Raw genomic sequence first — 27,701 nt, 5'->3', positions numbered from 1 at the left:
CTGACAATTTGCAATGCCAAAGTGGCTTACATGGGTACCAGTTTGATGGAAATGCCCTGGCTTGGGTAACACCCATGGTGATAGCCAGTAGTCCTGTCTTGAATGCTTACCCCACATTTGTTGATGCTATCAGAGCAATGTTTGAGAGACATGATATGCAGCCTACACCGCTCAAGAAACACTCCTTGCTGCTTGGACACCCTGACGTATGGAACCAAGTTCCAGCAACTGGCTGAAGAGACTGGATGACCAAAAGAGACCAGGTTCCCTTTGCAAAGGAGAGGCTTATCAGATGAGATAAAGGATGAACTTACTCACATAGCTCAACCTGCATCGTTTTTAGTGATCATCACCATGGTCCTACAATTGGATTACCGACTCCAAGAAAGGAAGTCAAAATGTAAGAAATAATGTGTTTATACATGCAGCCTTGAACCAGGCCACACAACCCCTAAACCGAAACAGGATTATGCAGAAAGTATGTACATTGGAATAACCAGAGCTCCTATTACTGAAGAAGAGAGAAGAAGGAGGAGTTCATTTGTTCCTTGCAAATACCTTGGTGGACGAGGTCATTTAGTTAAGGAATGTCCTGTAGCACGAGGTCATAGACAGGGAATGCTCCCTCCCGTTCCTAAGTGGTACCTTGGCACAGGAGACTAACCACAGTTCTGCATCTCAAAAAGAGGAAAAGGATAAAGAAACTTCCCTCCTTGTACTTAAGAAATGAGTGTCTATTTCTGGAAATACTGCATATAAAATACATGCATAGATTGACTGTGGATCCGGCAGTTTGTTATTGAACATTCAATAGGCTATTCAACACCTATTACCCAACTGAGTTGTCTAATCCATGGAAGGAGCGGACAGACAACCATTTAGTTCAGGTTCTGTTATAGAACAAACCACTGATATGACCGTAATGATTAGACCACATGTTGAAACCTTACATCTTGATGTTATCAAGACGGTTAATTAAAAACCCATTTTAGGTATGCCATGGCTAAAAAGACATGAGCCTGTTGGGTATTTTTGTGGAGATTTGGGGCCTGACAGTATTTTCTTACTGCCAAAATAATCATTTAGATTTGGCTATGTATAACAATAACACAGTGCATATGCATTATTTCAGCACACAGACCTATTTAGATGGCATGCGCGGTTGGTATGTATGTATAGTGGTGAGCATAATTCCTTTGGTTTATTTGTGACCCCAATATCCAGAACCCCTTGTTTTGTTTAGATTCCGTGTGATCACTAGAGAGACCTCAGGCCTACATTTCAGAAATACCACATCTTCAGTTTTAGTGTGCCACCATGGGCGAGTCCCACTGAATTATTTACAACCGTGAGCTATATGTGGTAATTTTCACTACCTCATATACGGTAGTGAACTATGTCCCGGGTCTCTAATTTTTGCTGACTCATGTACCTTCAGCAAAGGGCTATTTTACACCCAGTCACTTATTATGTTCTGTCCAGAAAACACCCACTTATATACTGAATGGAATCATGCAGACAACTACCGCCAAGCCTTATTTTTAAGTTACCTTAAAAATGACAATTGCACTGTTTACACATTTCCCCACGTTTAAACATTTCCCCACCACAAAGGAAAGAGAAAAATAAAACACACTATCCGTCTGCTTTCAGACATTTTTTTGTATAATAACAATTGAAATAAATGAAATGGCACACTCAATGTTGTCAGTAACAAAATGAGAATAGAACGACAAGAGCAGTCTAATTCGCAACTTTAAACATGTTGATAAAACACTGGAATTCCCTCTCCTACACTGACTGAAGAGCTTTGCACACATACACTGCCCCCACACGCTGCAGAGTAATTACCTTATCTATTCCGCATGTATTTTTCTCCGGCTGTTCATTTTCTGAATGTGGCAAGTCCCTTGAAGAGCACCCCCAGTGAAAACAGACATCTGTTCTTAAACCAGGGTTATTGCCTGGAACTCCCAGCTTCTGCAATGTAGTTGGGATCTGCTTCTCCCTCAATTATGAACTGCCCAGCCAGCCAAAAAGGTCCTTCTCCCAGCTCTGCCAAAATCGTCTGCCTTCGCCTCCTTTTCAAGATTCTACAGGAAAACTTGGTTACCGAATGCTTGTCCAATAAGATTCTATCATGCCCTAACCACCCTCTGTACACAATGGCTTGGCTTATACAGTTGCAACTGTAACCAAACTGATTTCCTGCTTATTCGAAGTCTTTGCTTCCTGCAGTTACTGTGGACAGAGCACAGAAAGGCAAAAGAAAAAAAAAACTTGAATGTGTGTTTAAAACTGATTTTCCGAGTAGGCCTCATTTTGCAGTGAAGACACATTCTTTTATTAATGAGTTATAATTATTAGTCTTGTTAGTGAGATTAGTTTGTTAATTACCAAATGTGTCTCTTGCAACATAGGCATTTCAGGTGAGAAATGGTGTACATTTTGAAGGTACAGATGTGTGCTTTTAACTGTGAAAATTGTATTTGCATTTTATATGTAAAAATCGTTTTTGACTGAATAGCCTGCCCTTACTTATATGTCCATGTTACACTGGCAACACATAGCTTGAAACAACTGCATCATAGCAATGCAGCAAACCCATGGAGTGGTGCTGCATAAAAAAAAAACATGCTACACATTTATCCTGTGCAGTAGTGCTGTACTCTGGGCTGTACTCTCTGCTGTAACACGCCAAATAACCTTACAAGCCATATATAAATTGGGTAGCAGGTACCCTGGCTTTAGGTTCTGAATACTGTATCAGAAATTGTCTTGTTCCCAACTCTTGTCTGAGATAATAGACCAGTCTGCTAAAGATAACCTAACAGTGGCCACAGTCTTTCTGTTCCTCAGGAATAGTCAGACTTCAGTTAAGTATTTTTTTAACCATTGGAAACCGAGTTGCCACCCCGTAGAGAATAAGATTGTGCCATTGACCTTGTACCAGGAGCAACCTTACCCATTGGCCGCATTTACATACTGTCTGAACCAGAGAAAGAGGCCTTGTGAGAGTATCTGGACAAACATCTGAGTAACAGCTTACTTGTGCATTATATGGCCCCAGATGGGGAACAATTGTTTTTTGTATGTTTAAAAGGAGACCAATGAACTGAGACCCTGTTTAGACTACAAAGGGCTTAATAAGATCACTCTCAAGGGCAAGTACCCCCTGCTCTTGATTTCTGATATCCTCAAGACTGTGCTACCATCATTTCTAAATTAGATCGTCGAGGGGCATATCATTGGGTGAGGATCAGGGAAGTGGGTGAATAGAAGACCACATTCCGAACTCCCTTTGGTTTGTATGAGTACAAAATGGTGTCATTTGGGTTGGCCAACACGCCAGTGGTCTTTCAATGCCTTATAGGTTCGTTTTTCTCAGACCCACTCTTCATCTCAGTGATTGTGTATCTGGAGGATATTCTTGTGTTTTCCAAATCCACAACTGATCGTGTTTTCCATGTTAGAGAAGACATTTGTGTGATAACCATTTAAAGTCCAAGGCAGAGAAAGGCCAGTTTAACGTCTCCTGAGCACATTACCTGTGATTCATCCTTTATGCTAACAGTGTCGAAATGGATCCACGCAAGACCATGGCAATAAAGCAATGGCAGATTCCATCTTCTGTAAAGCAGCTACAGCGATTTTTGGGACTGGCAAATTTCTATAACAAATTCATACAGAATTTCCCACATCAGGTATATCTGCTATACCAAATACAGACACGGAAGGTTGCAGTACCTGGTGGATTGGAAAGATCACCCAGCTTGTAACTGGATATAGGAACTTGCATACCATGTTCATGGACCGATATTGCTTTGAATGTTCCATCGTCTTCACCCGGGCAAGCCGGGTTCTCACGTTTCAGCAAGGGGCATGCTCTCATGTTTCAGTGCTACCAAGGGCCCTTTGGGACTTGGCATGCATTCAGGAAACATAACGTTGGGTAGCAGTTTTGTGTTTTGACCTCTACATCATCACGCACATTCTATGTAGCCTCCCAGAAGCCTCACATGCCTTGCTGAGACCGTCTTGCTCACGTGGCACCAATATACACATGCAGATACACTGTTGTTTAGTTCTTCCTCTATTTCTTACTTCATGTTCCTGCTCCGTGCCTATACCTCTCTGTTCACTTTGTCCTGCAACCTGGTGTACATCCTAGAAACATCCTTTTTCTGCTCCCTACTGCTTCTCAGGGAGCTTTCTTGTCACTCTGTTTCTTGCTCCTGCTCTCGGAGACTTCTGTCAGCCAGTCCGCCACCAACTACTCCTGGAACACTTCACAACTCCAGCTGCTCCTGCTCAGAACCAGGACACTACTTCACGCTGAGGGTTTTCTTCCCCAGAGGGTTTCCCCGTTATGGGATGGGTTGTCTCATGGGGTGGGTTCGGCCAGTGCCTGATAGCTTTTTGGCCCCCAGGCTGGTCCTCCATAGGGACAGACCCTATCTCTTCAAAACCAGTGATCAGACACAGCCAAAATCAAAGGACTCCAGAGAGGAGCAGTCTTAAAGGTTAACCAGAAATCAACAAACAGGTTCCATTCCTTACATATGTTTCTTCTTACCCACAACTGCTTTTATATTGGGGTCATGCCATATTCAAGCCTAATAAATTGTTGGACGGAAGGTCTAATTAATTTCATAGTTGTCACCTTTACTGTTGCTTACCCTTTAAAGAGCGATGTTATTTTTTATGAATGTTAATGTTGGGATTTAAATGATGGGTTAATAGAAAACTACAATCATACATTTCTGGCCGGTTTGAACATCTTGTCTATTCATGGAAAAAATGGACATGAAGGTGCACATGGGTAAAAAAAAACAAATACTAATATGTGCAATCCTTTGCATGTGTTCAGTATTTGTTTTGTATGAGCTTTTTACGATTAGTCAAAAACATTCCATCAAACTTCTCCAGTATGTTCATGAAGTCATTTATTTCAAAACAAGTCCATGCAATGTAATGGGATTATGTAAAATGCTAATGGGAATCTTTTTGCCATCATTCCCCAACCCCTTTTTGCTTTTCAGTGAACCCATGTCTTGCATCTGCAAAGAATGAGGTCATGTGGGTGAAAAGGATGCAAAGCTGCCATGTGGACGACAATGCCTAGCACTTTCATTTGACTAAAAGTGGACTACAAAGGCTCCTGGGATAACATGCTAAGCTGCTGAATACTCTCAAAGTCTTACAAGCACCGCTCTGACATACAAGAATAAAGGAGCATTTGGTTCAGAACAATGCTATTATGTCTGCCAAGTGTGGATGAACTAGATTGCACTCTGAAGAGGAAAATATCACAGTGATTGTATTAGATGAAATAGCTTTTAAAGTATTGACCAAAGATAATGTTAGTCTTTGACAATCAATGAATAGGCTAAAATAGTGCACTTTTTGTTATCTCGACAAAACATTTTATTTAATTCACACATTTAAAGTGCAAATATCTTTACAGAAAATGATTTACAACAAAGCAATTAAAGGAATTTTTTTAACATAGACATTAAGATCAAGCCGTACAGAAATTAACTAGAAAAGGACTCATTCTGGAGCATTCAACCGGGTCAATAAAAGATTGGCAACTACAGGTACTAGAAACAATCTTCTGATATTTGTAGTACTCATTTAGAAATAGTCACAAATATAGGTCGTGCATCAATATAAAAATGGAGAAGAAAATATTGGACTGTTAATACCTTTAGTGATATTCCATCGAGTTCCAATAACTGACATATTTATCTTTAGAGCAACTTGAAGGACAGAAGAAGTATGGGAACGAACGTCCTCCTTCAGAAGTGAGGACGTGAGAAAGAGCCTACCTACACAACCCTATTTCGGGGGTGCTCCAGATTCTTGCCCATAATAAAATGGGACTAAGTAAGGCTCTATCTGATATAGAACAAATTTTGCACTCCATATGGAGAGAAGCATTTGATGAGCTGTTTGGAAGCTTCAGTTGTAGCTTTGAGAACTTATTCTCAACAATTGCCAGGGATGAACAATTTGAGTAGCCCCAAATTTCGACACCATGGAAATTAGATTGAAGATCCTGCACGTTTTAAATCTCAATAGTAGGAGACATAGGGCCTCATTACGACCCTGTCGGTAAGGGGTTAACGCCAGCGTTAGCTGCGCCGACCCCTTACCGCCAATTACGAGGTCCCCTAGCGCCATGGTGCTTTTAACACCTGCTTTTAGCAGGTGTTAAAATCCATGGCGCTAAGGGACCATGGAGTTAATTACGCCACCGTAATTTACGGTGGCGTAATTAACGCCTTCCCCACTCCCATTATGCCCTATGGGGCAAAAATGGGAATGGGGAAGGGTAAATGGGGATTGGGGACTTACCGCCCCGCCTAGGTCGGAATGGGGCGGTAAGTCCGCCAACCACCATGGCGTAAACGTAGTTTACGCCATGGTGGTAAAGTCACGGCCCAGGCGGTAACTTACCGCCTGGGTCGTAATGAGGCCCATAGAACTACACATTTGATTTACTGCAAACTTCTGTACTTCCCCACTATTTTTCTCCAAGTTAATACATGATTTAGTAAGCTGATCTTGCCATAAGCCATTTTCATGGAACCAGGTCCCTAAATAGTCATAGAATGGGACCTGCTCAAGCTTGCTTCCATCTACCTCCACAATCAACCTACGAGGCCTGGCAAATTTTGTCCGGAAGCCTGTGACTTTCATTTTGATCTTATTGAGCTCCAGCCTTAGTTGATCGCATTTATAGATGAAACGGCATAAGGTATATCTGAGCCCCATTTGGGAGGCAGCAAACACCACAGCATCATCGGTGAAAAAGAGTGCTGGGAATTTGTAATTTCCCAATCTTGCTGGATCAACACAGTTCCCAGTGAGTTCAGTGATGACCTTGTCTATATACATGTTGAAGAGGAGCAGGGCAAGCACACAGCCCTAACTCACTCATCTTCCAACCCTGAATTTGGCCGTCTATTCGCCACCCAGGCCCCATCGCACAACTGCTTTATTGTCAGTGTATAATTTGGAAATAATAGACAATAAAAGGTTCGGAATGGCCCTATTGCTTAAAGCATACAACAATTGCGGGGAACAATGACAAATCTGGCCTTCAGGTCAACAGATACTGGTAAAAATGAACGTTCTTTATGATAGTTTAACTCTGGAGTATCAAGAATAACCTATAGCTCTGGTCAATGGTGCTCAAACTTGGTTTGAATCCTGTTTGAAGATGGATAATTACCCCACTTGACTCCACCCACTGTTGAAGGTGATTCAAGACCACCTTTGCAAAGGTTTTACTTACCACATCTAGTAACAAAATTGGTCTGTAGTTTCCCTGGAACTCCCAGCCATCCTTTTTAAAAATTGGGACTATGACAGCCTGTTGCCATGAAGTAGGGATAATACCTGTTCAGTACACTGTTTTATGAAGTTGGTGTCCATATTGTCAGCTCAACCTTAAACAAGTCTATGGGTACAGAGTCCAGCCTAGGGGCCTTGTAGGGTTTTGCAGAATTCAGAGCTTCTTTAATTTCTTCTACAGTACAGTCTCTGGTGGATCCCTCTTGTTAGTGATACTGGAGAGGTCGGAACCTCAGGTGTACCTATTTGAGCTTTATATAGCCCCGAAACGTCTTCCTGCCATCCTTCAGGACGGATGCAATTCCATTGCCAGTACTTTTTTTTGCAGTAACATTATTATTTCCAGTTTTACAACAACACGGAAATCAGACTTTGTCAGTGAAGTGGAGGATTTCCTTCCAGCTCATAGCCTGAGGTAAATACTCAACTTTACCTCCAAAAATTGCTGGATTTGTCATTGTGGGATTACTGCTCTCTGTAAATTCAACAAAATATCCATTGAGTTCTATAGAATGGGGATTAAACTGCCTTACTACCAGTTAGAAGCAGTGGTAAATCCACACGACCAAGTGGCAGAATCAGTAAATGTATTTTGCAGTACTTATTGCATAATTACTGCCAAACACATAATGTGGGGGACTCTTTCTGTATTGCCCAGACTCAGTGAGAAGTAGTACCCCAATAAGAGGAGATAGTGCGCCTCACTACAAGTTTTGCAGTATTCTGGTGGTAAATCCACCTGAATACTGCAAACAGAAATACTGTTAGCGCCACTTGGTCCAGTGGAATTACTGCTGGATTACAAGTGGTGGTATGGTGGTGTTAGTCCTATTTATGTAGTCCATGCATTCCATGAGGATTTTGGCAGAATTACCGTCAGCAGTAATTCCACTGGTGGTAATTCTGCCAATCTGGCATTTTTTGGTGGATAAAGCATCAAAATCACCTCCAGTTTTTTGCTGGAGGTTTTGACTCTGCCTCGTCAGCAAAGTTTTAGTATGGCAGTCCGATAATGCAGTGGTAATGCAGTGGTAATGTAGTTACCACTGCATAACCACCATTTCTCCCTCCCCACTGCCGTACTTGTAATGAGGCCCAGTATTCTTTCACTCACGTTGATACTGAGCGCAGAGGGCAACTCACCCCTGTGTCGCTGTTGAATATCAGCAAGTGCATATGTCTTTCAATGTGGAGTTCTTCTGTATACAGTATGTCCACAGGAGTTTGCAGTGACTGTTGTCTCAGTGAACATTCCAGTGTAGACAGAGGCAGAGGTAAACGTTTCTGGACATTAGGTAGAACAACAGGATGGTTTTGTAGAAGCTAAGAATGAATGTGTACAGCAAGTGTGGGAGTGGTTCAGAAGCAGAAGGAAGTTATGGGTGTGCTCCAAGTGGTGAGAAGGAAATAGTAATACATAAGGATGTTGATGACTGATGCCTGTTGGAGTTTCTATGAACACGTGGGGCCAGAAGGATAGTAATGAGTCAAAGAAGCTGCTTTGATCATTACACTGGGTGACTAACAATCCCAGAAATAACATATTTTGAAGTGCAACTTGTATATACAAGTGCTTTGAGATTGTAACATTTTGAAGGTGGGCCCACATCTCTGACCTATGCAGTATTTTAAGATTGCATGTTCCATATTGAAAGTTCGTAATGAATAGTGTCATTAGTAAACTAGTTCCAAGCCACCATCATACGTTTTGTGATCAAAACAAATGCAATACTTTATCTGACGGTGGCAAAGAAGTCGTTTCTTGTTCTAATGTACAAATATCTGAATCCTGCTGGTTGATTCGTGATAAGCACAACAAACACTATCTCAAAAAATCGCCCAGTAATAGCTGTAAGCATTAAAGTTAAGGTTTTTTCAAATTTCTTACAGCTCACCTCTAAGGCTGTGTAGTATGTTGTTTCCCCCTGGGGGGTTTTTGTGTTATCTAATTTTCATTAACATGCAGAATCAATGTATCAAAATAATTGTAAAGAAAATGGGGTAGTCCTACCAGACTGAGAGGTATTGCTGTAGCGCGGCTGGATAGTTAAGTCAATTTAGAATGTTTTTATATTGAATACATGAAGATCTCTAAAAATCTAGAAGGATCAGTCAATATTCATGTGTTTTTTTCTTAAAATGATTGCAGTCACTTTTAATCATTTTGAATATCATGATTTCCTGTATCTTCCTCTAATCTTTCCATCGTCTTACTTGGAAATCAGCTGTTTGGGCAGCGTTAACTCTACATGTGTTCTTGTTTGGTTTCCATAATGATGCATTCCAGTTTATTCTTCTGAACCCCCTCTACCACGTGTTTTTTGACAAAGAATTCAATCAATCAGCCCAATGGTGTTTCATTATGACCAGCTCTTAAAACATCTGGAAAACTCTGTCTTTGTTAATTTGGCAGACATTTAAATAGACTTTATCAATGAATTGTGTGTGGTAGAATGCCCAGACAATGGAGTGATTATGATGCATCTAACTATTGAACATGGACCAATTCTAAAAGAAAATATATATTTATATATAATATTTCAAAGTCATTGAACATGCCATACATTTCTCCATTCTAATGTTATTAAGTAGTTATTAGCATTGTAGACTCGAGGCAAATAGCTAAGCTTGTTTTTTTTAAAGTGTTTTTCCAAGAGAAAACCTAATGGCCGGCTATAGGATATGTTTATGAGAGAGGTTGACAAAAACGAAATGGTTCTAGTTGGAGCACAATAAATGGTGGTGAGTTGGGTCGTAAATAGATGTGATGATCTAACATTTAACAAATAGTCTTTTTTGGCAACTCATCACTGCCACCCAGGCCACCTTTAAATTCTAACTTAATAGCCATGCTATTTTCTACAGCAAAATCAATGATAAGCATGTTTATTTTTTTAATTAATTACGTGTGTTTTATTATTACAACTTTTCAAACTACAATATAGGTAATATTTGTTTCATATAAAAACTATACAAATGCAATAACTACTGTGTGTACCTCCTAAAGTCAATCACTATTTAAAATTCCATCATCATCAAAAACAATGATGATATAGTTCCATAGGTGCATAAGTGCAATACATAACACACTAGTGCTGCCTGCTATAAAACAATTCCAAAACATATCAGGGTGTATTGACCCAAAATGTTAAAATCTGTTATAGGGAGGTCTGCTCGGATGGGTAGCTGTCAGAAACGTTCCCAACTAATAAAGGCGTGAAGCTGGACCCCAATACTATTTATTTTATATTTGTCTGATTTTATTTTAGCATGTTTGGGAAACGGGGGAAAACGTCCCTAGTCTGAATGGTTTTAATTTGGGGTTTTTAGTGTATGCGGAGATACCACCCTGATCGATTTAACTCCCAGCGGGCTCCAGCACAGCCTTTTGTATGACGAGGCATATTTGTCTTCACATGAGCTGAAATTAATTAGAACTAAGACAAAAATGTTGGTCTTTGGCATGGGCTTTACATGACATCTTGGTGGATAACCGGTCAAGGTAGTTAAATCTTATTGCTATCTTGGCATGTTATTCGCCAAGAATGGACAATGGACAGAGCACTTTGCAGCCTTTACGGAGAAGGCCTCTGCCAGGTTGGGTGGCCTTCTTAGACTTTATCATATGTATGGCAGACATATGCTTGATAAGTGTCTGGAGGTGTACCAAACCAAGGTCCGCACCCTGATGTCCTATGGGAGCGTGATATGGGGCTTTGTCAATTGTCACATTTTGGAGAAACTCCAGAATAGAATAATGAAAGAATTAGTGGGCCTCCCACAAAGTACACCAAATAGTGCGCTGCAGTTGGAACTGGGGAATCCATCATTGGAGGTAGAGGCACAAATAAGGTTTGCTGGTTCTTTTTTTTTAAAGTCTGTGTTGGCCAACTTAATAAACCCAAATGTAAAGAGAGTGATAGGGGGAAATCAGGGATCTCCAAAAATTGAATACTAATGGTATAATGAGGGAATTAAGTTGTTGACTAGGTGGTAAATCCATTACAAGGACTTTAGTTCCTGCTATACGTTATCTAATATTGTGAGTATGGTAAAGCAGGAAGCAAGCAGGTGGGATTTGGAGAGAAGTGTCGGGATGGCACGTTTATTGGCCTCACTTGCTTCTTTTACAGCCTTAAGACATTTTACCTATGGGGTGGGGACATTTGTTCAGTCAGATCAGGGCCCTACAGAAGACTTATAATAATAGGTTGAATCTGTTACCCTTGAAGGATAGAAGGAGGTGGGAGCATAAAGAAATGTCTATGACAGGCCTCTGTAATCATGATAGAGTTGAGGACATGGGGCACTTTTTACTTTTATGCCCATTATGCAATTCGTTTAATTATGGAGTATAATGATGAGGAATGTTTGAATAGCATATATAATTATGTTTTTAGACCACTTCATATTTTAAATATTGTATAAGTTATGGCAAACTGTAATATGATAATGTATGTTTGTATGAATTTAAATTTAAATGTTTTGTTGCTAATGATGAAATCCAAATCTAATAAAGAAATTGATTGATTGACCAAACATCTTGTACAAAATTGGCCAAAATGTGTCATATGTACGCGGCGTAGAGCAGTGCAACATGTTAATAAGTCACATGTGCTTTCTAGGCAAGCGTTGTTTTTACACAGTCTACATGACCTTTGGTCTTGGGGTATCTTTAGTCTTGCACCAATCACCATGAACAACAGAGGTAAATTGAAACGAAGTTGCAAAAAAAATATTCGCAATGCATCAGACGGGTATATTACAAGCATTTTTGCTGCCTTTGCGTAGGAGGTATTTCAGATAAATGACCTTTGTGGGAATTTTGTTGGGATATATATTCAATGTTTTTCCTCCAAGTTACATATGCATGTTTTAATTACCAATGTACTTTAAGTCGATTGTGTTGTCGATTAAATATTTGGTCCAAACAATGTAAATACAAAAGGGTTTTTTACTTAAAACATTAGTGATAGGCATTATTTATTTTAAGACTTGAAGTAACCAATAGTGGCACATCAGATGACCAACGTAAGGGTTACTGTCACTAATCTATCCTTTTTACTTCGTAACATTTGATACAGAGAGGCAATCATTAATTGTAAAATGGCTCTGAAAAAAACTGTCAGTGTTCATTTTGGGGGCTGGTTTACACAATACCCACATAGTGTATTGCTATTATCCAAAGTTCCATTGATGATTACTTTAATTTTTTCTTAATACATTACACATACCACATATCTAACTTCATTCATTACTCTTTCCTTAGGTAAATTATAGACAATTGTTTTGTAACTCAAAAATTCTGCGTTCGCATGTATTTTACTCAGTGACATGTGACACAGCTTCATCTGTTATTGTTGATATAAAGTGCATCCTGGTAAATTTAATTTAATATTGTCGCATATCTCGTTATTGATTGGCTAATCAGAATGACATGTCAGGCCGTATATTGCAAGAGAACCCATCAGCTTGCATTGTCTCTTTACATTGTAACATAGGTTCCTTTCTCGCATAGTTATTGAAGTATGGCAGACTAGATTGCAGTTTAGCTCTATAATTACGGTAACACAGGGTTTACTAAGAAGATTAATTGTGATCTAGCCTGTAGATGTCAAGGAATCCATTTTTTGATAAGTTCTCGACGCCCCAATGTGCATTTTTACACAGTAAAATATAGTGGTCTGAAGTGTTGAACAGATTTGCATACTGGGAGTTGATGTCTGTCAGTTTAATCTGTACTACGCTGATTGCAGGATATTAGTTTGGCTGTGTACCTGGTTAGAACTAAACACTGCGTGTGTTGGTATTGTTGTGCACTTGTTGTGACCTGCTGATTGTTCTTCCTTTTGAAAAGCCGAGAGAAAAAGCACTCTAAAAGCAACATGCAGTGAGCGCACCGCGGTAAACTACACCTCCCATAATTCCGAGAATCACCTTAATGAAACATCAGGCACTTCATCGCTGGCGCTTCTGCGACCAGCCAGTCTTCGCCCGTCCATGACGGACGCACCGCATACCATGTCCAGGACGCTTACGAGTTTGTCCTGCCACCTGCAGAGGTACGAGTTGCTTTCACTTAACCCGGCCACAGTGCAATGGATTCTTCTAGCGTCTTGTCCCCTCAAGACCAGTACCACTCACCAGACCCCCTCACCTGTAACACTACTCCAAGCAGCTCCCTCAAGCTCATGCACCACCCACCAGCCCCTCTCAGCACTGCCAATACCCTCAGGCAGCCCCCTGACAGTGTGTCACCTTACCAGTCCAATGTATAGTTGCAACTCACCTGAACCTCTGTGGTCTGCCTATACCATGAAGAAGACATCCAACATATCCACTACCAACACAATCAACTGGTAGCACTGCTGAGCAATCCAGGACCGGAGCATCTCCTGTCACTCCCTGCAGACATGAATCTGCAGTACTTCAACTGGACAGTGCAATGTTGCACCAACAACTCTGTGGACAACCCATCCACATGTGATTTGTGAATGCAGTGCAATGTGCCATGTGCATATTGGCCATGGGTTGTTGCAAAGGCTTCAAAACACAGCAAGTGAATGCATGTTGAGGACAGAAGCACACAGAATCAAACATTAGGCATATCCACAAATAATGACTAGGCATATTACAGCCTGTGCATAAGTGCCCAGGCGGTAGCGGTGGCAAAATCCCTGTCAGGGATGAGAACATGACAGGCCTGTACATGGGTGATGGGAGGTCAGTCAGAGAGTGCTGCCACACAGAAACAGCAAACATGGGACACAACTACATTCCAGTGGCAGAGGCGGAGCATGACATGAAAGCAGACAGTATGTAGACTGCAGATGTCGCTGGGCGTGTGAGCATGAGATAGGAGTGACACAGCTATGTAATAACAAATGCACAAGTGATGTGTCCAGGCCACCCATCCACAGTGAGCCCAATTACTACTACAGCACCCACAATGATAAATACACACTACAGTGAATAGAGTGTGGGCACATGCACAATCCCTAGCAGGTTCAAAGGGGACACATGAACAACAGTGGACCTGAAATGAAAACAATGAGAAAGAGTGCAAATACACATGAACAGGTGTCAATCCATCCCCAATGGGAGACAACAAAAGAATTCATAACACATCCATATTTCACTGCAACCATACCCATATGTACATCATCACACACACACACACAACAGAAGCCTCCACGCCTACCACATTGACACACTGACGCCAAATGCACAGTGACACTGCAAACATAATTGAAAATGAAAATCAGCGAGTGCAGTCACAAGTCGTCTGATGGCCTCACCCCCACATGTCAGGCACATGTGCATTCCTCCACCTGCAAACATCACAACATCAACATTACACACACAGTCATGCCACAATACACATGATCTGCAATGAAGAGATGCACTGGGCGATATTGAAACAATCAAAGGTGCAAACAGACACATTAACTGTATGTGGCATGGAATGAACTATATACATGGAAAACTGTGTAGGAATGTCTCTGAAGTCCAGAGGGAAAGAAAAATAAGAAACAAAACCTATACCTAAAGAACTTTATACAAAGGCAGCTAGTCCTCCTCTCCAATTTCCCACAACATGTCCACCAGGGCTAAGTCACAGGCCACGCCCTCCTCCCTCAGGTGGTCCTCTGTTGTTGCCTGGAGGGCTTGCAGGATGGCCAACAACTGATGCTCTGCATCCTATGATGAACGTGCAAGTCACCTCCAGGATGGCAGCCTGCCCCTGTGCCCGACGGAGTGCCACCTCATCCCTGGGCACCATGACTTGCATCTCATGTGCATGCTGCCTCTGTGCAAGCAGCTGACTCTAGTATCACTGGAACACAGATGAAATGGCTTTCAAGCCCCCCTATCATCCTCCTGCCTCATTGGTGCCACCTGCCTACTCAAGTATTTTTGTCCTGTGACTGTCTGCCTCCTCACAGTTGCCATCTGCTGACGCCATGCCCAGTGCATGCTGTGTTGTTATGCCCTCTGACATGACCTGTTGACATCTGTCAGGGGCATACAGCACCTGCACTGCTCTGAGGTACCTGCTGACCCTCTATTTCCTGTGGCCATGTCAGTGCCTGTGTAGGCATGGTGACCACCTCAGCTGACTTTGATGGGACTCCCAACTCGGGCAGGGAAGTTGGCTCCACCAGATGAGGCGTTGGTGGGGGAATGGATGGACAGAGGGCCGTGCTGGTATGCGGCTTGGAAGGCACCCCAGAGGATGACTGGTGCATAGAGGAGGAAGCCGAGTACGGGGTTGTGGCAGAGAACAGCCCATGGAGCCTACCGGAGAACAGGGCATTTGCAAGCAAAGCCATGAGATGTCACAGATTATCGTGATGATGAACAAGCATACCACAAGTAGCCTGTCCATCATCATGAATGACTGCGGTCCACCTCGTGAGACCAGTGAGCAGGGGCAGCGCATGATCTCTGATGGACACATCATCTGGCATTGGGATGCTGGTGTGGGTGGAGGCATCCCAGAAGGTGCCCACTGCTGCTTCTGATTGTCCAGGGATAGAATTTTGTGCAGGCACCTCTATGGTGGCCTGCACAGTCTCATTCCCCAGGGACAGGGTTGCAGCATGAACTACCTCCTCGACACCCCCACCTGACCCATGGGCTGGGCTGCAAAAGCCACCTCCACCACCTCCGTCAACCTGGATGACTCCAGGATGTCACCCCCCATGGATGGCCCTTGTATGGCATCACCCTGTCCCACTGCTGCTGAGGAGTCACCTGCCTCCTTCACCTCCTGGGACTTACCCTCAGCAGTCATGCCCAATGTTCCTGGCGCTCCCTCAGCCACATCGCTCCCTGAAGATGAGCTGTCACAGGGGAGTGGCTGGTGTCTGCGTCTTTGTCTGGTGGACAGCACGAAGAGGGTGTGCACAGACACATACCAAGAAATATGACATAGCACAATGGCAAAGGAAATGTGACCCAACTGCAACCTGCTGCGTTGCTACGGGAGATATGGCACAGGATCACAGGGGTGGGCAGGGAGTCAACTGGTAGGTTGACCAAACACAGAATGCATGGAAGCACATGATGGTGTGGGGTACCACTGTGTACACATTGGTGGTAAGACACACAGTGTAGACACTCATGATTGCACTAGTCACAGCATGGCCGTGCCAACACCTATCTTGGGCATCTGTCCACACAATCAGATCAAACAACATGGCTCCCTGACAGCCTGAATGGTGAGCATGCAACATATACCTGGCAGAGGCACATGTGATTATGCTATAGCCCTAAGCACATACACATTGCATGTGGCCACATCAACTCAGAGTACACATGCAGTGGCATGATAGGAATTATCAGTCATGCTCCATACTCTTCTGACTCTGTTGATTCTGATGCAGAACCAGTAGTGGATGACTCGTGAAGGGAAAAGGTGAGTTGCCAAACGGGCAAGTCAGATGGGGCTATTGGATATGTGGCGGTGCAGCTGCCTTTACAAGGCCAGTCATTGGTGGGCCCCCCGTCTGCGGTGGTTGTGGCTGCAAAGCCACCCTCCCATGTATTGGTGTCAGGTTCTGGGTCTGATGACCAATCGAGGGATGCAGACCTGCAGCCAACAACAGGGGCATCACAGCAATGGGCCTGATCCCTTGCATCACACCACCATGGGCCCCATACACCTGGTGGAGGTGTGCATGCTGGGAAGACAGTGTGGGAGCGGCACATGTTGCATACCATTATGCAGCATCAGAATGTGTTGAATTGAATTGTAGAGGGCAGGGATCGACTGGCCGAGACCATCACCCCACCACCGGCCCAGGATGCACGGTGGCTGCAGATCATGTGGTCCTCCAGCCGCACCCACAGACTGGCGTGGAGGCCAACATCAAGGGCCAACGGGCTGATCTCAGGTTTCTGCAGGAGTCCCTGCATGCAGATGCTTGGGCACATAGAGATGCCCTGAGGTGTGAGATGTTAGCATCTTGTAGATCACATCACCGTGAGATGGAGAGCTTGAGGACTGCACTGCATGATGAGCTCTCAGCCACAAGGACACTTCTCCACGAGGAGATGGATTCCTTGTGGCAGACACTATAACAGCAACTCAATGCATCATGAGTGAGCCTGCATACAGACTCTGGGCCTCATTAGGACCCAGGCGGTAAGGGGTTTACGGCGGCGTAAACAGCGCCGACCCTTACTGCCTGATTCCGAGGTCCCTTAGCGCCATGGAGGATTTAACACCTGCTTTGAGCAGGTGTTAAAATCCATGGCACTAAGGGACCTTGTTGTTAATTACGCCACCGTAATTTACGGTGGTGTAATTAACGCCTTCCCCACTCCCATTATGCCCTATGGGGCAAAAATGGGAATGGGGAAGGGTAAATGGGGATTGGGGACTTACCGCCCCGCCAACCTCGGAATGGGGCGGTAAGTCCGCCAACCACCATGGCGTAAACATAGTTTACGCCATGGTGGTAAAGGTACGACCCAGGCGGTAATTTACTGCCTGGGTCGTAATGAGGCCCTCTGTAGCCATTCGCGATAAAGCGCATTGTGACCTCACCTTCATTGGGATGCTGGTGCATGCATCCATTTCACGGCTGGCCCTTGCCAATGAAGACCAGGCATTGGCACTGCATGGATTGGATCCACCACCACACCCTCCTGCTGATCAACTTCAGGATGTGGGCTCAAGCACATGCCTCCTCAACCACAGTTGCTGGGAATGTCCATGAGCCCATGGAGGGTTTTTTCTTATTTTTTTTTTTTTCACTCATGTGGATATTGACATGCACCCTCCCCTTCGCCCCCCCCCAGGGTGTAAATTATAAATGATTTTTACCCCCAGTCCAGGATGGACATTTTCTTTTGCACCTCTTGATCAGTATGGACCTATTTTTAACATGTTCTAATACCCCTGTCCAGGATGGAGGCATGTGTTGTTTTTCCCCAATCCTAAATTTACTTATTTTGTTGTATTTGTTTTTTTTTCCTTGAGAGATGTGCTATTGCTGTCTCAAAGGAATGATGGTTGCAGTACTGGAGATGCAGCCATGTGCAGTGGTGTCAACTGCCCTGGTTGCCTTGAGAACTACAGGATGACATGTGCAGGTAACAATGGGTTTTTCTACATATGTGCTGTATGCATGTGTTGAACTATGGCTGGTGACATACCATGTCCCATGTTGGTGCAGTGATCCTGATTCATCTAGAGACTGCACTGCATGGGAGGTCCACCCGGTGCCCTTTATAACTCTCTAGTCCCCTTGCCCTCTGCCAGGCACTGGCCCTCCTTTTACAAATGTGGAGCTACAGTTTCTGGTGGAGGTGATGAAGGAATCACATTAAGGCAGCTCCGTCAGCAGGTAAGTATGATCAGGAATCGTACCAAAATGTCGCCCTCACAATTACGACGGCCGAAAATGCCAACTTCTTTTTTTTTGGACCCCCCTTACGCAAACTATTGAGGTCAGCCTGATCCTTGAAAATAAGGCAAATGTTCTCTCATCCCAGACACATAGTTGCCCCCATGAGGCCTCCCAACCGCAATCTTATTAATATTGGCATCACCCTTAGCTCTCCCTGGTACAAATGATAGACCTTGCTCTCTGTTGCACCCTTTGTCTCTTACTCCTCCCAAGAGGTAGGCCTGGGGTTCATGCATGTCTCACTGATCCATCTGATTTATGATGGATTTATGATCTTCCTCCGTGGATATCGCGTGATTCAAATGGGATGACCATTATCCTGGGGGGGCTCTGATGTCCTAAACCTCAGCTCATGTTTTGGCAGCTCAGCACCTCTGCCATGGCTCATATAATAATGACCTTCACAATTGGCCACATCCCGAGTCTCATTTGACTGCTTGCATTCTTGTCTAATTGTACATAGTTGTAACATTAAATATCTGTATGTGTGTGTATGTGTTTGTTCCCTTCTTTGCATGGGGGTTGTGTTGTGATAGTCAAGCAAGAGAAGAGGCCTATTGTTCTGTGATTCAAACATAGCCTGCGAGGAGTGAGGCCTACTGTTGACTACAGTGTTAGTTCATGTTCAGTATACCATGTGCATGTAATGTATTGTATGTGACATTTCTGCAAAGCAAGAGTTTCCTTTCACCTGAATATGTATGTGCTTCTACAATACACATGTCTTCTACCAGTCACCTCTACCCACATGTTTCCCCCTTCCTCCTATGCCCACCCATGTAAATTCACCACGTATTAGTGCTCATTTCACAATGTGAATCATGTTGGAGGGGTTTGGATCTGAACATGCTTCCTGACAACAAAATTGATTCTGTTGTTTCATTTTGCTATGACTGTGTTGGTGCTTGGTGCATGTTATAAAATTATGACATGATTGTTATTGGCACTTATTGTCAAGGTATGTTGTTCAGTGTGTCATGCGCATGCCAGATCATGCTCACCCATGAGCCAGGTGTTGCCATATTTTCCTGATGCCAGGGCCCAGTAGAGTGGTCACTTGCGGTAAATAAGTAAGTCGGGTTCAACAGGACAAAGAGGATTACCCAATTATTTTATAGGCTATAGTTTTCAGTGCACAATAGGGAATGAGCTTTGTTAATTTCGAAATTTAACAAAAAACACCATAGTGTTCTGCTAAAGGGAATTAATTAAATTAATATTTTTAGTTAAATATGCTAAGGATCTACCCAGGTTTGCCCCCTAACCCCCTATAAGGGGAAAGGGCGGGGGCCTGGTCACTCCACGCTCAAGGATGGCCTCCCGCTCTCCACCATAGGACTCAGTGAGCATTTAGTCCTTCTTAGCAATAGACAGCTCCATCCAGATGCACTCTCAGAAATCTACTCTGGTGTTTCCTTGCAGCTGTCAGATTGTTAGTTGCAGTAGCACTCTTTTGATAGTAAATTTCAGAAACCGGGACCTTTCCTCATAATGCACTCCCCCTTATATATCAGCAATGTCACCACCGATTTTACAATCTTGGGGAAGTCCATGCCAGAGTTCTCGCACCTAGGATTGGACAGTTACCCTTCTCTCTCATCACCACTCCAGCACCTCTCTATGGATTCATTTAAGAGTCTGGAGCAGACATATGGCAGCTTAATTTACAAGCACAATGTATTCTCATGTCAAATTTTTACCAAAAACTAGTTATGTGGCAAACATAATTGTACTAATAACTGCCATAATATACATATTTTCCGATTCAGCTATTTGTGGGGAAATAAATAAGGCGACAGCCAGGTCTGTACCATGCTATTTCAGTAAAAATCATAACAGTTATGAAAATGTAATGTATTACCCATTGTCCTAATTTTATCCTCCACCCATTCACCAACTCTCACATTTGTGACATTTTCAGATTAGCCAGAAATGTAGTTTAACTGGCCTTTACAGTTCCCTAACTCATAGGCACACAAATTGTATATGTCCAAAATTGTCTGGAAATTACCTAAAATTTTGTACATAAATGAATAAAATCTGCCTTATTGTTGTTGGGAAAAAGGCCAATATGATAATAGTCATTTTAAATTAATAGTAAATCATCATGTGGGACAAATGGCAATTCTCCTGCCTTCAGGCCATATGGTCTCACTGGGCTTGCCTATAAACAGAGTTTTTTCTTTATCAGTGAAGTGAGTTACCTGTTTGAAGTTGGAGTTTCAGGCTAATTGTCTTGACAACTCCCCTCTTCACACCTGCTATCTACATTGTGGTCCCGCATCACCCAGGCAAAATGGTCCTGCAGAGACAGCCAGTCTAAAGAACAATTGGCTTTCCATACCTTCCAGTGCAAGCCACATTTTATGGCAGTTGTAAACATGGTCTTCCAGTGTTGAGGTTCCTTGTGACATGTGTCCAACAGCCAGCAAAAGGGTTTGCCATGGGCCTACACAACCTTTTCCATGGTAAACAAAGTGGCTTTTCAAATGCCACTGGTATTTTGTATGCAAAACGTAATGGCCCTCATTCCGACCCAGGCGTTAAGGGTTTAACGGCGCCGTCGGCGCCGTTAACCCTTAACGCCTGATTTCCACCATAATGCCTGCTTTTAGCAGGCGTTAAGTACCAAGGCGCTAAGCGTCCTTGGCGCTAATTACGGCACCGTAATTTACGGTGCCGTAATTGGCGCCTTCCCCACTCCCATTATGCCCTATGGGGCAAAAATGGGAATGGGGAAGGGTAAATGGGGATTGGGGATTTACTGCCCCAATCACCTTGGAATGGGGCGGTAAATCCGCCATCCACCATGGTGTAAACAGAGTTTACACCATGGTGGTAAAGTAGGGAACTTACCACCTGGGTTGGAATGAGGGCCAATATACATTACTTTTTGTCAACACAGACAATGGGGGTCATTCCGAGTATGGTGGTAGCCATGGAGCAATTAGCTCCATGGCTGCCTCCCATACCGGTACCAACTCCGGTTTGGTTCAATGGGGACTTACCGGTCCATTCCGACCCTGGAGGGACCGGTAAGTCCCCATTGACCAAACCATTCCCCATTCCCATTTGAGCCCCCATAGGGCTCAATGGGAAAGGGGAGGGTGCAAATAAAGGGCTCGCGAATGCAAGCCCGTTATTTGCGCCCTGGTCCCTTAGCGGGACCCGTAAGGGACATGTGGAACACCCACACATGGGCGGTAGGGGATTACCGGCACTGGTCTCCTTACCGGTGCCCGGAATCCCATATCGGCCACTTCGGAATGACCCCTAATATTTCCCTGACATTTTTCCTGTTGGCATTGGTACAATTTTCATATTTAAACTGCAAATACACATGACTAGCCATTTTTGTGACAGTGGGCCTCATTACGACCCAGGCGGAGGACCATGGTGCTATTAGCACCATGGTCCATGCCGGTGTCCGCAATGGCGGAATGGGGAATTACCACCCCATTCCGAGGTTGGTGGGGCGGTAATTCCTCATGCCGCCATGGCCCTTTCCCCATTCCCATTTTTGCCCCATAGGGCTCGATGGGAATGGGGAAGGCACTAATAACGGTACCGCAAATTGAGGTACCGTTATTAGCACCAAAGTCCCTTTGCGGGTCCCTACTTTAACAGCTGGAAAAACCAGCCATTAAGGTCGGGTCACGCAAAGGGACCTCGTAATGAGGTGTTAAGGGTTTAACGGCGCCAACACCTTTTACAACGCCTTTAAACCCTTAACGCCAGGGTCGTAATGAGGCCCAGTGTTTAAAAATACTGTTTTTCATTTGAAGAACATAAGATTTTTGAACTTGCTTTGTGAATTACAATGCTGCTTTTCCTTCGGTAATGACAGGTAGGCCTTTTTCACATGGCCCTCCAGTTTTCATTTGCAATTACACATGTAAAGCCATTTTGTGTAATTACTGAAAAATCCTGCTTTTGATGTGAAAGGGACCTTTGGTTTTGGGCCTTTTAGTGCACCCAACATGCCCCCCCCCCTGTTTTCCTATGAGTCTTTGGTGGAGAAGAGCCAGGCAGAGTGGGGCTTCATTAGGTGCAATTTATTTTCTGTCTTTTTCACCATGATCACCAAATAAATTACTCCCTGTTATATATATATATATATGCTAATCTTAGTTTCCATCCGATTTTTCATCCTCCTTTTTCATTCTTCAGATGGTTCCTCTGTTCAAGTTTCATTTGGCCCCTCAATCAGTCATAAAGCGTGTCTGGGTTGACAGCTTTTCAACTAATTGATGTGGACCCATTATTTTTTTGTCTGGTATACCTTTGGGAAGCAGATCTTGTAAGCAACAGGTGATATTTTATCTACAACTTCAAAGGCACAATGCCACGATGGAAGGAATTTCCACTCCTTGCACTGATTCCTTTGAAAATTGTACAGACAAACCTTGTTACCTACTTTATATTCTTTCTTGGTGGTCTTTAGATCATAATCGGTCTTCATTCCTTCAGCCGACTTTTCTAAATTGCGCTGGGCATACGCAAAAGCATGCTGGAGGTGCTTCCTTAAATGTTCAATGTACTCATAAGTAGTGGACGCATTTATCAGTGTCTGCTCTTGGGTTCCATAGAGCAGATGCGGCACTAACACCATTTTTCATATAGTCATGAGCTCAAATTGAGACATCTTTGTTGCAGAAGATGGTGTAGACCTAATAGTCATCATGGCAAGTGGTAATCGGATGTCCCAACATTGCCCAGAGTCTGCCACAAACTTCTTTAAGATACTCACAATTGTTTTGTTTTATCTCTCTACCCCCCACCCCCCGCCCTGCTTGTGGCCTGGCAGTAGGCAAGCTGGAGTTTTCTTTTTACCCCTAGAATCTCCCACCTCTTCGCCATCACCTCACTTGTAAAATGGCTTCCTCGGTCCGACTCAATCCTTTGTGGGAGGCCAAAACAATAGAAAATGTGATGGATCATTAGTGCAGCAGCTGTCTCTGCCTTACAGTTCGGGGCTGGAAGACATTCTACCCACTTAGGAACAAGCATGTCACAGCCAACATGTACTTGTTTCCTCTAGAGGAGCCACTCACTGCTCCCTGTTGCCTCCCCACAAAAGTAAAAGATGGTTCCACCTGGGTTAGGACCTCAGGTGGCTGGAAACAGAGGGCAGAGACTGTGTATTTTCGCTTGCTGTTCCAATCACCTGATTGGCTGAGCGCCCTCCACCGGTTGAAAATGTTGATGAATGTTTGGTGTAAATGTTCTTAATGTGTCAGTTAGTGTCAGGAGCTGGAGTACATGGGGGTGGCAGGTGGATGGTCTCTCATTGTAGTATAGTCAAGAGAAACTGGAACTTCAAAGTAACTGTAAATATGTAACTACTGGACTATTCTACCGACTTTTCTACCAACTGTCTGGAGCAACGGTAATTCATATTACAGCATTGTCAATGAGTGGAAAAGCTCCTTCAAGGAGCTACACCTAACAAGTAGGAAGAGCTATAGTGGGGCTAGCAGTGAAAGATAGATCACCCACTGCCACTAAAAAGTTTTGCCGTTCTCCAATGGTGAGCTGAGCGAAGCTGCATAGTTCAGTCAAAGCATAATCATTGAAAAATACACAGTTTAGCAAAACAGACACCTTCCAACAAGCTGTGCAAAGGAAGGAGAGCAAGGGAAAAGCATATGACAATTGACAGTCCAAGGAAATTATCCCATCTGTTCATTACATCACATTTTAGCATTGAATTCTTCAAACATTTGGGTATAAGTGCATAGCGCTAAAAGAATGACATTTCTGCCACATCAGACATAGGTGTTGAATGCCTTACACATTTGGGTATATGTGCATAGTAGGACAAGGATACCATTACTGCCTACCTACCCAGCATTTCAGCGACCTCTATGTTCATAGTTTGGACATAGAGCCACTGAGCTTTGGGTGAAGTCAGCGGTAAAGGCCTGGCTGGGAGAAGTAGTGATTGTCAGAGCAGTCTCTTCCTGGGGCAGTGGCTTTGAAGTGGAGCGGCTGGAAGCACAGTCCAGTTCAGGGGTGTCCATGAAATGATGGCATCTTCTTTGATATGATATGATATTTTATTTATATTGCACCAAGATACAAGTGTTTCAGGGTGCAACAAGGCAAGGGAGAGGTACAGAACAATGATATTAGTAGGCCCGGTGTCATTGAGAACGTGCAAGTGCAGGGGATAGGGAAGGGGGAAAGTGCAAGGGGGCAGGGAAGGAGTAGAAAGTGCTGAACGTCATGTCTGCCTTCTAATGGCCGCGTCAGATATTTCTAAGCAGTCGTGCAACAGAAGGCACCCCCGCCCTGCAAAAGGAAACAGACGAGTAGAACCTCTCTTCTGTGGAGTGTCAGTTCCCAGTCATTTAATTATTGTCAGTCTTTTTATGGACACTCCCCTTTCAAGAAATCATGCATTGAAATGTGTGTTGTGTCTGCGCAGATGTTCGCTGTACGTTTGGAGTGCTGGAGTTTTGATACAGATAATCCAAGTCCCAAGGATATGCTGTGTTTTACATCAATGTCTCTTGGAACCCCTTAGGAACTTATTGGTGGTCAATCAAGGATCTTCTTTTATTGGGGGAAATGTTGTTTTGTGGTGGAGGTGGGCCGACTATTCCCCCTATTGCTTGTTGGGAGGTGTTTTGTGCCTCTCATGTATGTGCTAAGGTGCCAGAAGTTGCAGCAAGAGACATCATGGTTTGGATCACTTCCTACAAAGTACTGTGCAACATTTTAAGATTCACCAAAGTATACCAACCTCATTAGATGTGATGATGTGGATTGGTGAAAACCTGGCCGGGGCACAGAATAGTGTGGACGGGCAATGTTAAATATTGGGGGCTGTTATATTGTGTGAGTTTGGTGCCCCACGTTTAGAGTTCTAATTGTTAAGAGTATAACTCATAATATTTATGAAAGTGTAGTGGGGGTGAAGTTAGGTATAGACCCCCTCACTTAGTTAATTTTGAGTTTAGATCCCCTCATCCGAGACAAGCAATTCTTAGGGGTTGGTGCTAGTTGTATGCCCTCCCGTTAGGTCAGGGTTTAGGTGGCTGTCTCCTTTTATTGACCATACTTACCTCCTCTGTGTTTTGGCCACACAAGATCCCTAGGTTAGGGAACTTACAATGTGCATTGTCAGATGGACCTAAAGGAAAAGGGGAAAGATGTTGGTGCTTGCGGGACACCCACCACCAGGGGGGTAACGTGTGACATTTCAAAATAGCAACGCTTGGGGTTAGGGTGAAGTGGGATGGCCACTCAAATAACTCAAATAAGAACTAAAAACAAATAGAGACAACTGTGGCACCGAGGGAATACACACAATGAGGAGTTATGTGGTCCGGAAATTGATAGATGGAGGCAGGGAGTCCATTCGGTATAACAGAGACACAACCGATCAAATTGAATATTTGAAACTAAAATGAGTTGACAAAACAAAGAAGATTTTAGAAAATATTACAAGCAACGCTTGCAAAAAAAATAAACACAGTGGACCTAATCATGAGTTAGTCTGTAACTTAAAAAAAAAAAAACAGCATTGGAAATGCCACTTGTTTTTTTTGTTTCATCACTCCACTAATAATGGCTTTATGGGACGTTGCCACAGGTGGCATCCCATACATACCACATGTGGGAACTACTCATGATTGTGAGGTACAATTCTGCATTGGAATCCTGCAGAGGTTTACAGCCGCCCAACGGGTGGTGTTAAGACCGTTTGCCCTGCAAGCATGGTATAACGAATGCGCTCGTGCATCCCATCAGTTTAACGAATAAACAGAGGCTGGAGACCCCCAGAGGGAGTGAGATTGTAGGCATTCCAGATACGGACATTCTCACTCCCTTTACTGAATAATGCACAGAAGAGTCCTTTCCAACCCCAACCAGCAGTACACATTCATGCATTACATATTTAAAAAGCCTGGCATGCAGCATTTGATGAAACACTCCTTCATTAATCCCTGCAGAGGCCAGAGAATTCCACAGGTTATACAGCAATATTTTGTGGAATATTGCGAAACTTGTAATGGGGGCATTTGCACTTGCTCCTCTGGCTGGTAAAACGTAATCCACAAGAAGGTATTATTAATTTAAGGCTGCAACCTGCTTAAACAAGTTGTATATATTATAATAAAAATGTCAGCAAGTGAGACCAATTTCTCATGAAGAAAAAGTCTGAGTTAATTCAATGCAATTGACTAGCACCAGACTGTGCCTACACTTGGGCACGAGCCTTCGTTTCTCCTTTACTTCGGCTTTGTCAAGACTATTGCAATTTAAGAAACATTCAATACAGCAACACCCTGAAATGAAAAGAAATACAATTCAGAATCATTAACATTCTCTTCTGTTAGGAATATGTGTCTTCATTGGCAATAGTCAAACACTTTATTCGACATTGCGCCTTCAAGTTAAGTATTATACATTTAAAAAGAAAAAAATAATAAACAGAGGGTACAGAAATATGTAAAAGTACAAAGTTGGTACACAATTGATCCAAGGGATGTATACAATTCAGGCAAGTGTTAAAATCTAGAAAACAAGTATATTCAAAACAAGAAGGTTAAAACCAGTGAGGAGAGCCCTGCTCGCAGTCTCATTAGACAGTTTTACCATGTTTCTATACAACAAGTTGGAATTGTTCAAGCTGTGTGGTATGATTGAAAACGCAGTCAATTGTCCTACTTGCTACCATACAGGCTTCTATCACTTAGGCATACTCAGTTTCACTTTCGGGCTCAACAACTTCTTCCTTAAGAGCCAGGATCTGTGAATGTAACGTGTACACTCAAATACCACAAAGGGTCTAGGCTCTGCCTAAGTAATTTCATTGCCAAATTGGTGTCCCTTCACCCAGCCTTCCGCAAGACTGGTCTCAAATACATTCGCGTCAGGTGCTTAGATTTTTCACATACTAACATAAAA

The sequence above is a fragment of the Ambystoma mexicanum genome, chromosome 10 (assembly GCF_040938575.1).
Source record: "Ambystoma mexicanum isolate Mex_15411 chromosome 10, UKY_AmexF1_1, whole genome shotgun sequence".
Classification (NCBI taxonomy): domain Eukaryota; kingdom Metazoa; phylum Chordata; class Amphibia; order Caudata; family Ambystomatidae; genus Ambystoma; species Ambystoma mexicanum.
Note: the sequence above shows the minus strand (reverse complement) of the source record.